This window comes from Oryx dammah, unplaced genomic scaffold (assembly GCF_014754425.2).
Source record: "Oryx dammah isolate SB20612 unplaced genomic scaffold, SCBI_Odam_1.1 HiC_scaffold_1, whole genome shotgun sequence".
Lineage (NCBI taxonomy): Eukaryota > Metazoa > Chordata > Mammalia > Artiodactyla > Bovidae > Oryx > Oryx dammah.
Genome location: NW_024070185.1, coordinates 301,616 through 314,067, shown reverse-complemented (window position 1 = coordinate 314,067; position 12,452 = coordinate 301,616). Strand labels below are relative to the sequence as shown.

General features: G+C 39.8%; 1 pseudogene; it reads left to right on the top strand.

Moving 5' to 3' along the window:
* The first annotated feature begins 345 nt into the window (after positions 1-345).
* On the top strand, positions 346-1,281 carry LOC120865006 (annotated as a pseudogene).
* The last annotated feature ends 11,171 nt before the right edge of the window (positions 1,282-12,452 follow it).

Sequence of the window (12,452 nt, the reverse complement as noted above, 5' to 3'; positions counted from 1 at the left end):
AGTATTCTTGCCTATGAAATCCCATGGACAGAGGAGCCTGGCAGGCTACAGTCCATGGGATCCAAGAGTCAGACATGACTGAACAACTAACACTTTAACTTTTTTGACATTGGACTGTATTCAGAAAGAATGCCCTAAAAGACATTTCAAGGAAGAGTGTATATGGATAACACATGGATTATAAACTGAGAAAGGGGAAATGCATACATAATAAAATTCTTAAATTAGAAACAATTGCATTGATCATGGAAATCAATCTCGGTATCCTGATACAATTTATAAAACGGGCACTGACCCCTGATGGTAAAAATAAAAAGCAGATAATACATTTACCCTTTTTCACACATGGAGCACCAAGAAAAAGCACCAGAAGGTAATCTCACTAAACTGATGGAGTTTGTTCTCTTGGACTTTGCTGATGTTCCTCATCTCCAGGGGTTTTTATTTGGACTGTTCTCACTCATCTATATAATTATCTTGATGGGCAATGGCATCATATTTCTGATAACAAACTAGACCCTGGTCTCCAGACCCCCATGTGTTTTTTCCTTGGCAGTTTTTCCCTTTTGGAAATCTGCTATGTGTCTGTTACACTCCCCAGAATGCTCACAAGTCTTTGGACACAAAGAAGAACAATTTCTTTAGTTGCTTGTGCCACACAAATGTGCTTCATTCTTACACTTGGGGCCACCGAGTGCTTCCTTCTGGCCTTGATGGCCTGTGATTGCTACACAGCCATTTGTAGCCCTCTGCACTATCCTCTAGCCGTGAACTACAAGGTGTGTATCCAGCTAGTGGCTGGCTCCTGTATCAGTGGAATCCCAGTCCAAACAGGCCAGACAGGCCAGATGTTCTCTCTGCCCTTTTGTGGTTCTAACCTCATCAACCACTTCTTCTGTGACTTCCCTCCCATACTCAAGCTGGCCTGTGGGGACACTTTTCTGAATGAAATGTTGGTCTTTACAGTTGCTGTGCTGTTTGTTTTGGTTTCATTTCTGTTGATACTTGTCTCTTACAGCAAAATCATCTCCACATTCTTTAAATTGCCGTCAGCCACAGGTCGGGGCAAAGCCTTTTCCATCTGCTCCTCTCATGTTATGGTTGTGGCATTGTTCTTCACCCAAGACCCAAGGCTCAGCAGGAACTGACAAAGTATTTTCTCTCTTCTACAGGATTGTGATGCCTGTGTTTAACCCCATGATATACAGTCTAAGGATCAAGGATGTCATGATGGTACTGAGACAATGGCCAGGCAAATACCTTAGTTCATTGAAAAACTGACTTGTATTTCAGAAGTTGATTTCTTATATATTTGTTATAAATTTTCAATATTTATCTTAAACTCAATTTATCTGTCTATAACGTGGTGCTGCTGCTGCTGCTAAGTCACTTCAGTTGTGTCCGACTCTGTGCGACCCCATAGAGGGCAGCCTACCAGGCTCCCCAGTCCCTGGGATTCTCCAAGCAAGAACACTGGAGTGGGTTGGTTATTACCAAAATAAAAGTTACTTGTAACACCGAGAAATCTTTCTCTGTCTCCAGTTATACAGTTGTGTATGGGTCAACAAATAGCAAATCATTCACTTGGGAATTCTATAACCTTATTGTGAAATGTTCTCTTGTAGTAAGAACTTTAGACAAGAATTGCTATAATAGGCCCAGTTGTAATACAGACTAAGTTATATCACTTATTTGAAAGAATATTATTCAGTTCCATAGAGTTGTCACAGAAATTTTAAAAACTAAGTTAGTAATGGGCATTAATTAAAATGTTATGTATATTTTGGCCTAGCAATTATTCTACAGAGAAATAATTTCTTAGAGTGAAAAGTAGCTCTCACTGGGAATGTAGTTTAATAAATGATGTTGTACAATGATATTAGTAATTATTAGGTGTCATTTATGTGTATCTCAGATTAAATCCATAATATGATTTGTTGAGTTGATAAAACAAAAGATATTATTGAAATCTTTACATATAATAAGATGAGCTTGGAAAAAGCGATGGGAATATTCACAAGTCATGTTTTTTAAAAATATATTTTTCTAGAGATGATAGTGGGGATAGGAAAGTTAGGGGAAAAGACAAAATTTAAATTTTTGTAAAAGTAAGTATCTGCTATAAAAGCACAAGCATTGTACACCTTAAATCTTATATACATATACATATTAGAAATAGTCAATACAAAAATAATCATTGTTGTTAATTGTGGAAATCACAGAGTAAATCATTCTATTTTCCCTTTGTTTTATTGAAATTGTGCAGTTTATTACAATAAGCTTGTGCTACTCAGGTAATCAAAATAACAATCAATAAATTTGTATTCATTCTGGACAAGGAAAATCAAAATTATTAGTTGTGTGTGCTATTTCTGTAGTTATATGATTTTCAAAATTCCATGTATATACAATAATTTTTTATATAGACAGGCAACAGATCATTGCAGAACTATGACTTGTCACCAGTACTCAAGGTTAAAAAATATGATGAAGCTTGAACAGTTGCTTTTAAAGTTTATTCCCATAAAAATATATGTCAGTTTTGTTCACATTTATATGGAGCTGGCTATTTCCAGATGGATAGGGAGGTGCAGTACCACTTTCTCCTTGGGAGAAAACAACCAGATGACATGTGACCAATTCTGATAATAAAGTGAAGAAGGAAAAACCAACTCTTACTGAGAACCAAGTAAACAATAAATCACCAAGATTCTCAGATAATACAGCCATCATAACCTACTAAAATCTAACGGGGATGATTGAATACAGGGGAAATTAAGAGAAAGAGAACTATAATAATAACAACAACAAAATTCCAGGAAAATTTCTAGGCAGAAGTTGGATAAATCCTGAAACTATCATATGTTGAAAAGATTGAGACAAAAATTAAGAAATCCTCTCTTTTTTCTCTCCCTCCTGCCTAATTAAAAAAAAAAAAACACAAAACTTTTTTAGAGAGAAGAGATAACTAATCGGGGGTGGGCAACATTTAAAAATATTGATAGATTGAACAGATGTGATTGGATCTCTCTCCTTTTATAGAGAAGGGCAAATAAGAGTGATATCTTGGAGCATTATGACTTTTTGGGGTAGATACTGAATTTCCACAAGCTAAAAATGTCAGTGGACAGCTTCAGAAATTATTTCCTCTTTGGTTTGGCAACTAACAAACCATATCTAAACTAGTTATCACATTTAGTGGTAATAGCTTGCTAAAAATCTGTATCTGTATCACTTGTTTTTAAAACACAATGAATGTGTGCAAATACTACCACTGCTTTGTAAATTATAAATATCTTTATTAGCAAGATAATTTTTTGTTGCTACTTTGCATTGTACTATTCCCAGAACAAGTCACTTATAATTCTGAGAAACTAAGCACACACAATTTTATTATTTAGATACATGAAAACAGATATTTATTTATGTATGTATACATGCTTGTCTGTGTGTGTCTGTGTGTGTACTTTAGGAGAATATTACTCTTGTGGACTGAAGTCAACTGACAACGAAGGATGGGAAGGTCAATAAGATGTGCAAAATCTTTCCAAGATTAATAGCCTGAATCGGCAAAAGTGAAAAGTAAATATGTCTTCATTGTGCATCTGGATTGTATTAATAGCTATGGATTCTTTGCTACAAAAGAATATTCAGGGAATAACGATAGACATCTTCTCTTTCTTTCCTTCTCTTAAAGGTATCTGCATATTTATATTTATATAGGTACCATACATATAATTGTTTCTTGGAATAGTGTATTGCTATATGTAACCGTTATATTGATAAACTATTTCTTTAGCTGTGACATGAAAGCATGTAAGCTTATTTCACTACCATATAATTAGTACAGAGAACATATATGAAAATAGAATAATAGAACTGGAAGATAAAGAGAAGGTGAACAGATGGTCTAAGGGAAGAGTTGGAAAAAATATAAATTATGAAACAAACTTTTAGTGAGATGATGTTGAAATTTCAAAAAGGAATATGATTGAGCTTTGCCACAATAAGCTTTACACACAAAAGATATACATATTTATATATGTACATTTATATTTTGTGTTTAAAGCATTTAGATAGATGATAGATACATAGATAAAAAGAGGGCAAGAGTTTGTATATGTGCATGCAATAACAGAGATGTGAACTTTTCTAGGTGGATTCACTGAAGTAGTTATATTTAGAATGATTATGAAACTAAGCCATGCCGTGTGGGGCCACCCAAGATGGGGGGGTGGAGAGGTCTGAACAAAATGTGGTCCATGGGAGAAGGAAATGGCAAACCACTTCAGTATTCTTGCCTTGAGAACCCCATGAACAGTATGAAAAGGCAAAATGATAGGACACTGAAAGAGGAACTCCCCAGGTTGGTAGGTGCCCAATATGCTATTGGAGATCAGTGGAGAAATAACTCCAGAAAGAATGAAGGGATGGAGCCAAAGCAAAAAAAAAAAAAAAAAATAACCAGTTGTGGATGTGAGTGATGATAGAAGCAAGGTCCAATGCTGTAAAGAACAATATTGCATAGGAACCTGGAATGTCAGGTCCATGAATCAAGGCAAATTGGAAGTGGTTAAACGGGACATGGCAAGAGTGAATGTTGACATGCTAGGAATCAGCGAAATAAAATGGACTGGAATGGGTGAATTTAACTCAGTTCAGTTCAGTTCAGTCACTCAGTCGTGTCCGACTCTTTGCGACCCCATGAATGGCAGCACGCCAGGCCTCCCTGTCCATCACCATCTCCCGGAGTTCACTCAGACTCATGTCCATCGAGTCCGTGATGCCATCCAGCCATCTCATCCTCGGCCGTCCACTTCTCCTCCTGCCCCCAATCCCTCCCAGCATTAGAGTCTTTTCCAATGAGTCAAATCTTCTCATGAGGTGGCCAAAGTAAAGCTAAAGTTTCAGCTTTAGCATCATTCCTTCCAAAGAAATCTCAGGGTTGATCTCCTTCAGAATGGACTGGCTGGGTCTCCAAACTCAGATGACCATTGTATCTACTACTGCAGGCAGGAATCTCTCAGAAGAGATGGAGTAGCTATCATGGTCAACAAGAGAGTCCGAAATGCAGTACTTGGGTGCAATCTCAAAAATGACAGAATGATCTCTGTTCATTTCCAAGGCAAACCATTCAATATCACGGTAATCCAAGCCTATGCCTCAACCAGTAATGCTGAAAAAGCTGAAGTTGAACGGTTCTATGAAGACCTACAAGACCTTTTAGAACACACACCCAAAAAAGATTCCCTTTTCATATAGGGGACTGGAATGCAAAAGTAGGAAGTCAAGAAACACCTGGAGTAACAGGCAAAGTTGGCCTTTGAATACGGAATTAAGCAGGACAAAGGCTAATAGAGTTTTGCCAAGAGAACACACTGGTCATAACAAACACCCTCTTCCAACAACACAAGAGAAGACTCCACACATGGACATCACCAGATAGTCAACACCGAAATCAGATTGATTATATTCTTTGCAGCCAAAGATGGAGAAGCTCTATATAGTCAGCAAAAACAAGACCAGAAGCTGACTGTAGCTCAGATCATGAACTCCTTATTGCCAAATTCAGACTGAAATTGAAGAAAGTGTGGAAAACCACTAGACCATTCAGGTATGACCTAAATCAAATCCCTTAGGATTATACAGTAGAAGTGAGAAATAGATTTAAGGGCCTAGATCTGATAGATAGAGTGCCTGATGAACTATGGAATGAGGTTTGTGACATTGTACAGGAGACAGGGATCAAGACCATCCCCATGGAAAAGAAATGCAAAAAGGGAAAATGGCTGTCTGGGGAGACCTTACAAATAGCTGTAAAGAAGAGAAGTGAAAAGCTAAGGAGAAAAGGAAAGATATAAGCACCTGAATGCAGAGTTCCAAAGAATAGCAAGAAGAGATAAGAAAGCCTTCCTCAGTGATCAATGCAAAGAAACAGAGGAAAACAATAGAATGGGAAAGACTAGAGATCTCTTCAAGAAAATTAGAGATACCAAGGGAACATTTCATGCAAAGATGGGCTTGATAAAGGACAGAAATGGTCTGGACCTAACAGAAGCAGAAGATACTAAGAAGAGGTGGCAAGAATACACAGAAGAGCTGTACAAAAAAGATCTTAATGACCCAGATAATTACGATGGTGTGATCACCAACCTAGAGTGAGACATCCTGGAATATGAAGTCAAGTGGGCCTTAGAAAGCATCACTGTGAACAAAACTAGTGGAGGTGATGGAATTCCAGCTGAGCTATTTCAAATCATGAAAGATGATGCTGTGAAAGTGCTGCACTCAATATGCCAACCAATTTGGAAAATTCAGCAGTGGCCACAAGACTGGAAAAGGTCAGTTTTCATTCCAATCCCAAAGAAAGACAATGCCAAAGAATGCTCAAACTACCGCACAATTGCACTCATCTCACATGCTAGTAAAGTGATGTTCAAAATTCTCCAAGCCAGGCTTCAGCAATATGTGTACCGTGAACTTCCAGATGTTCAAGCTGGTTTTAGAAAAGGCAGAGGAACCAGAGATCAAATTGCCAACATCTGCTGGATCATTGAAAAACCAAGAGAGTTCCAGAAAAACATCTATTTCTGCTTTCTTGACTATGCCAAAGCCTTTGACTGTATGGATCACAATAAACTGTGGAAAATTCTTCAGGAGATGGGAATACCAGACCACCTGACCTGCCTCTTGAGAAACCTATATGCAGGTCAGGAAGCAACAGTTAGAACTGGACATGGAACAACAGACTGGTTCCAAATAGGAAAAGGCATACATCAAGGCTGCATATTGTCACCCTGCTTATTTAACTTATACGCAGAGTACATCGTGAGAAATGCTGGCCTTGAAGAAGCACAAGCTGGAATCAAGATTGCCGGGAGAAATATCAATAACCTTATGTATGCAGATGACAGCAGCCTTATGGCAGAATGTGAAGAGGAACTAAAAAGCCTCTTGATGAAAGTGAAAGAGGGGAGTGAAAAAGTTGGCTTAAAGCTCAACATTCAGAAAACCAAGATCATGCCATCTGGTCCCATCACTTCATGGGAAATAGATGGGGAAACAGTGGAAACAGTGGCAGACTTTCTTTTTGGGAGTTCCAAAATCACTGCAGATGGTGATTGCAGACATGAAATTAAAAGACACTTACTCCTTGTAAGGAAAGTTATGACCAACCTAGATAGCATATTGAAAAGCAGAGACATTACTTTGCCGAATAAGGTCCGTCTAGTCAAGGCTATGGTTTTTCTGGTGGTCATGTATGGATGTGAGAGTTGGACTGTAAAGAAAGCTGAGGGTTGAAGAATTGATGCTTTTGAACTGTGGTGTTGGAGAAGACTTTTGAGAGTCCCTTGGACTGCAAACAGGTCTAACCAGTACATCCTGAAGGAGATCAGTCCTGGGTGTTCATTGGAAGGACTGATGCTAAAGTTGAAACTACAATACTTTGGCCACCGGATGAAAAGAGTTGACTCATTGGAAAAGACCCTGATGCTGGGAGGGACTGGGGGCAGGAGGAGAAGGCGATGACAGAGAATAAGATGGCTGGATGGCATTACTGACTCATTAGAAAAGACCCTGATGCTGGGAAAGATTGAAGGCAGGAGGAGAAGGGGACAACAAAGGACAAGATGGTTGGAAGGCATCACCCATTCTATGGACATGAGTTTGAGTGAACTCCTGGAGTTGGTGACCAACAGGGAGGCCTGGCATGCTGTGACTCATTGGGTCGTGAAGAGTCAGACACCACTGAGCAACTGAACTGAACTGAAGGCTGTCATACATGGCCTTCCCCGTATAAGCAAAGCAGTAAAGAAGTAAAGAATCTGCCTGGAGCGCAGGAGCCGCAAGAGATGTGGGTTTGACCCCTGGATTGGGAAGATACTTTGCAGAAGGGCATGGCAACCCATTCCAATATTCTTGCCGGGAGAATCCCATGGATAGAGGAGCCTGGCTGGCTATAGTCCATAGAGTGGCACAATCAGACACAACTGAAGTGACTTAGCATGCACACACAAGGTTGAGATATATATATTTACATATATAGTTGTTGCTATTTAGTCACTCAGTCGTGTCCGACACTTTGTGAGCCCATGGACTGTAGCACCCCAGGCTTCCCTGTCCTTCATCATCTCCTGGAGCTCGTTCAAACTCATGTCCATAGAATTGGTGATGCCATCCAACCATCTTGTCCTTTATTGTACCCTTCTCTTTCTGTCTTCAATCTTTCCCAGCATCAGGGTCTTTTCTAATGAGTCAGCTCTTCGCATCAGGTGACCAAAGTATTGGATCTTTAGCTTCAGCATCAGTCCCTCCAATGAATATTCACAATTGATTTCCTTTAGGATTGACTGGTTTGATCTTCTTGCAGTCCAAGGTACTCTCAAGAGTTTTCTCCAACACCACAGCTTAAAAGCATCAATTCTTTGGCACCCAGCCTTCCTTATAAAATGTGACTTTGAGGATTATTGTTCTGTGACAGCCAACATACTTGAAAAAACAGAGAATCAATTAATAACTGCCTCTTATATTGCAAGAGTCTTCTCCAACACCACAGTTCAAAAGCATTAATTTTCAGCACTCAGCTTTCTTCACAGTCCAACTCTCACATCCATAGACAGTTAAGTGAACATCAATATGAAAATCTTAACCCTGTGCTTCCTGATTTTTAAATATTCATTTGTATCTTCTCTTTAAACTGTTGATATATTTGTAAATGTTTTTATTGGCCTTTCAGTTACTTTCACTGTCTTAGTTTTGCTTCACAGAATTTACTTAATATTGTTAATCCATCGTTTTAAATAACAGTATTTAGTTTGGGTTGTGTTATTTATCAAACTAGTTCTCCTAATTAAAACTTTTTTCTTTAAAGAGACAGTGGAAGAACTATATTAAAACAAAAATTTCAAGTCTCAACTAGCTTAAACCAACTTGAACAAGTCCAGATAGCTTTCTTACTATATGTTTAATTTGTGTTGTGATTGGTAGATGAAAATATTTAGTATTTTATTTGTTCAATTGAAAACTGAGAAAATAATAGTTCTCTCTAAAATGATAACATATAACCAAAAAGTTTTTGAAAAGTACTCTGATTTCAGCAATATTGTATTGAATTTTTTCAGTGATTAAAGCAAACAATTCAAAGCAATATTAAGCTTGAAACAATAATTAGTTTCAAAGAACAGTTAATAACTCAGCAACTAGAAGAGGGCATGGTAGGTTTTCAAAAAAATATTTAAATGAATGAGTGTTACGAAACTCACTTTAGTAGTGATAGTCTCAGTTCAAAAAAATTGCAGAGTCTAAATTTAAGCTAAGTGAAATGAATCTCTGTTTTTCCAGAATAATATGTGGCAAGTAATAATTGATGAACTGCACCAAATAAAGCTTATTTCTCCTAGGGTAACAGCACATATTACTATTTTAATTAAACATATATACAAACTTATACCAACACTTTATATTAATTTTAAAAGGTGAACAACAGTTTTTAGGAGTAAGTAGGTTCTTGTTGGTTTTATGTGAAATTAGATCTTTGTATCCTACTTGGAAGACAGTGTTTGCTATGACCAGTGCATTTTCTTGGCAAAACTCTGTTAGTCTTTGCCCTGCTTCATTCTGCATTCCTAGGCCAAATTTGCCTGTTACTCCAGGTGTTTCTTGACTTCCTACTTTTGCATTCCAGTCCCCTATAATGAAAAGGACATCTTTTTTGGATGTTCGTTCTAAAAGGCCTTGTAGGTCTTCATAGAACCGTTGAACTTCAGCTTCTTCAGTGTTACTGGTTGAGGAATAGACTTGGATTACCGTGATATTGAATGGTTTGCCTTGGAGACAAACAGAGATCATTCTGTCGTTTTTGTGATTGCATCCAAGTACTGCATTTCAGACTCTTTTGTTGACCATGATGGCTACTCCATTTCTTCTGAGGGATTCCTGCCTGCAGTAGTAAATATAATGGTCATCTGAATTAAATTCACCTATTCCAGTCCATTTTAGTTCGCTGATTCCTAGAATGTCGACGTTCACTCTTGCCATCTCTGGTTTGACCACTTCCAATTTGCCTTGATTCATGGACCTGACATTCCAGGTTCCTATGCGATATTGTTCTTTACAGCATCAGGCCTTGCTTCTATCACCAGTCACATCCACAACTGGGTATTGTTTTTGCTTTGGCTCCATCCCTTCATTCTTTCTGTAGTTATTTCTCCATTGATCTCCAGTAGCATATTGGGCACATACTGACCTGGGGAGTTCCTCTTTCAGTATCCTATCCTTTTGCCTTTTCATACTGTTCATGGGGTTCTCAAGGTGAGAATACTGAAGTGGTTTGCCATTCCCTTCTCTAGTGGACCACATTCTGTCAGACCTCTCCACCATGACCCACCCATCTTGGGTTGCCCCACGGGCATGGCTTAGTTTCATTGAGTTAGACAAAGCTGTGATCCTAGTGTGATTAGATTGACTAGTTTTCTGTGAGTATGGTTTCAGTGTGTCTGCCGTCTGATGCCCTCTTGCAACACCTACCATCTTACTTGGGTTTCTCTTACCTTGGGCATGGGGTATCTCTTCACAGCTGCTCCAGCAAAGTGCAGCTGCTGCTCCTTACCTTGGATGATGGGTATCTCCTCACCGCTGCCCTTCCTGACCCTTCAACCTGATATGGCTCCTCTAGGCCCTCCCGTGCCCACGCAGGCACTGCTGCTTGGACGTGGGGTTGCTCCAAAAGCAAGAGAGTTCCAGAAAAACATCTATTTCTGCTTTATTGACTATGCCAAAGCCTTTGACTGTGTGGATCACAATAAACCGTGGAAAATTCTGAGAAAGATGGGAATACCAGACCACCTGTCCTGCCTCTGTATGCAGGTCAGGAAGCAACAGTTAGAACTGGACATGGAACAACAGACTGGTTCCAAATAGGAAAAGGAGTACGTTAAGGCTGTATATTGTCACCCTGCTTATTTAACTTCTGTGCAGAGTACATCATGAGAAATGCTGGGCTGGAAGAAACACAAGCTGGAATCAAGATTGCTGGGAGAAATATCAATAACCTCAGATATGCAGATGACACCACCCTTATGGCAGAAAGTGAAGAAGAACTAAAAAGCCTCTTGAGGAAAGTGAAAGAGGAGAGTGAAAAGGTGGCTTAAAGCTCAACATTCAGAAAACGAAGATCATGGCATCCAGTCCCATCACTTCATGGGAAATAGATGGGGAAACAGTGGAAGCAGTGGCAGACTTTATTTTTTTGGGCTCCAAAATCACTGCAGATGGTGACTGCAGCCATGAAATTAAAAGATGCTTGCTCCTTGGAAGAAAAGTTATAACCAACCTGGATAGCATATTCAAAAGCAGAGACATTACTTTGCCGACTAAGGTCAATCTAGTCAAGGCTATGGTTTTTCCTGTGTTCATGAATGGATGTGAGAGTTGGACTGTGAAGAAGGCTGAGTGCCAAAGTATTGATGCTTTTGAACTATGATGTTGAAGAAGACTCTTGAGAGTCCCTTGGACTGCAAGGAGATCCAACCAGTCCATTGTGAAGGAGATCAGCCCTGGGATTTCTTTGGAAGGAATGATGCTGAAGCTGAAACTCCAGTACTTTGGACACCTCATGCGAAGAGTTGACTCATTGGAAAAAAACTCTGATGCTGGGAGGGATTGGGGGCAGGAGGAGAAGGGGATGACAGAGGATGAGATGGCTGGAATGCATCACTGACTCGATGGACGTGAGTCTGAGTGAACTCCGGGAGATGGTGATGGACAGGGAGGCCTGGTGTGCTGCTATTCATGGGGTCGCAAAGAGTGGGACACGACTGAGTGACTGAATGGAACCGACTCAGCTTGTGGGATCTTAATTCCCTCAGCAGGGCTTGAACCCGGGATATGGCAGTGAAAACCCAGAATCCTAACCACTAGGCAACCAGGGAACCCCAATAAACCAGGAGTTCTGAACCTATGGTTCATGGATCCCTTCAATATACAAGAATATGTCTATTTTATGGGAAAAAGCCCATAATCTTCACACTGTCGAAGTGGACTGAGAGAAAAGAACAATCATTCTTAGCTTTGCCTCCCTTTTCTTTCTCTGACGCTCTCGCTGCCCCCTTAGGATTCTGACTCCTGCTCTGTTATGACTCTTGCTCCCCCAGCCGCGTCTCTCCCGTTTCTTCTCTCATGTGCTCATGTGCTAAGTCGCTTAGTCGTGTCTGACTCTTTGGGGCCCCATGGACTGTGGCCCGCCAGGCTCCGCTGTCCATGGGATTCTCCAGGCAAGAATACTGAAGTGGGTTGCCACGCCCTCCTCCAGGGGATCTTCCTGACCCAGGGATCAAATCCCTGTCTCTCATGTCCCCTGCTTTGGCAGGCAGGTTGTTTACCACCAGAGCTGTCTGGAAAGCCCTTATTCTCTCCTACCTTCTCTCTTTCTCCTTCTGTCTTTGGCTTATTGC